General features: G+C 44.9%; 1 non-coding gene across 1 annotated transcript; it reads right to left on the bottom strand.

The window, feature by feature from the left end:
* Positions 1-37: 37 nt before the first annotated feature.
* Positions 38-110, bottom strand: TRNAV-AAC. The gene has a single exon. It is a non-coding gene; the product is annotated as a tRNA-Val (tRNA).
* Positions 111-1870: the final 1760 nt, after the last annotated feature.

Here is a 1870-nt window from a genome sequence, read left to right as displayed (position 1 = left end):
GACAGGCCACTAGGAGTTGGGAAAAATTAAGCCATCATGTTTCTGCCTGGTTTTGAACCAGGGACCTTTTGCGTGTTAGGCAAACGTGATAACCACTACACTACAGAAACTCTGTTGCAGGGTTCTGCCCTTCCCTTCATAAGAAAAGAAGAATGGCCAGACCAAAGGTCCATCCAACCCCATATTCTATCTGCCAACAGTGGCCAATGCCAGGTGCCCCAGAGGGACTGAACCTAACAGGCAATAATCAAGTGATCTCTCTCCTGCCATCCAGCTCCACCCTCTGACAAACAGAGGCTAGGGATACCATTCCTTACCCAGGCTGCCTAATAGCCATTAATGGACTTCACCTCCATGAATTTATCTGCAAAAATAATGAGGAGTACTTGTGGCACCTTAGAGACTAACAAACTTATTTGAGCATAAGTTTTCGTGGGCTAAAATCCACTTAATCAGATGCATACAGTGGAAAATACAGCAGGAAGATATATATATACACAGAGAACATGAAAAAATGGGTGTTGCCATCCGCACTATAATGAGAGTGAGCAGTTAAGGTGAGCTATTATCAACAGGAGAAAAAAACCTGTAGTGACATTAAGGATGGCCCATTTCCCACAGTTGACAAGAAGGTGTGAGTAACAGTAGGGGGACAAATAAACATGGGGAAATAGTTTTACTTTGTGTAATGACCCACCCACTCCCAGTCTTTATTCAAGCCTAATTTAATGGTGTCCAGTTTGCAAATTAATTCCAATTCAGCATCTCTCGTGGGAGTCTGTTGTTGAAGGTTTTTTGTTGTAATATTGTGACTTTTAGGTCTGTAATCGAGTGACCAGGGAGATTGAAGTGTTCTCTGGCTGTGTTTGAATGTTATAATTCTTGATGTCTGATTTGTGTCCATTTATTCTTTTATGTAGAGACTCTCTGGTTTGGCCAATGTACATGGCAGAGAGGCATTGCTGGCACATGATGGCACATATCACATTGGTAGATGTGCAGGTGAATGAGCCCCTGATGGCATGGCTGATGTGATTAGATCCTATGATGGTGTCCCCTGAATAGATATGTGGACAGAGTTGGCAATGGGCTTTGTTGCAAGGATAGGTTCCTGGGTTAGTGTTTTTGTTGTGTGGTTGCTGATAAGTATTTGCTTCAGGTTGAGTGGCTGTCAGTAAGCAAGGACTGACCTGTCTCCCAAGATCTGTGAGTGAGGATTGTCCTTCAGCATGGGTTGTAGATCCTTGATGATGCACTGGAGAGGTTTTAGTTGGGGGCTGAAGGTGACGGCTAGTGGGGTTCTGTTACTTTCTTTGTTGGGCCTGTCCTGTAGTAGGTGACTTCTGGGTACTCTTCTGGCTCTGTCAATCTGCTTCTTCACTTCAGCAGGTGGGTACTGTAGTTGTAAGAATGCTCGATAGAGATCTTGTAGGTGTTTGTCTCTGTCTGAGGGGTTGGAGCAAATGCGGTTGTAGCTTAGAGCTTGGCTGTAGACAATGGATTGTGTGATGTGGTCTGGGTGAAAGCTGGAGATGTAGGTAAGTATAGCGTTCAGTATGTTTCCGGTATAGGGTGGTGTTTATGTGACCATCGATTAGCACAGTAGTGTCCAGCAAGTGGATCTCTTGTGTGTGGATTGGTCCAGGCAGAGGTTGTAGGTGGGATGGAAATTGTTGAAATCATGGTGGAATTCCTCAAGGGTTTTCTTTTCCATGGGACCAGATGATGAAGATGTCATCAGTGTAGCACAAGTAGAGTAGGGGCATTAGGGGACGAGAGCTGAGGAAGCGTTGTTCTAAGTCAGCCATAAAAATGTTGGCATACCGTGGGGCCATGTGAGTACCCATAGCAGTGCCGCTGACTTGAAGGT

Source organism: Mauremys reevesii, linkage group 14 (assembly GCF_016161935.1).
Source record: "Mauremys reevesii isolate NIE-2019 linkage group 14, ASM1616193v1, whole genome shotgun sequence".
NCBI lineage: Eukaryota > Metazoa > Chordata > Testudines > Geoemydidae > Mauremys > Mauremys reevesii.
This window is presented reverse-complemented; position numbering and strand designations above follow the sequence as displayed.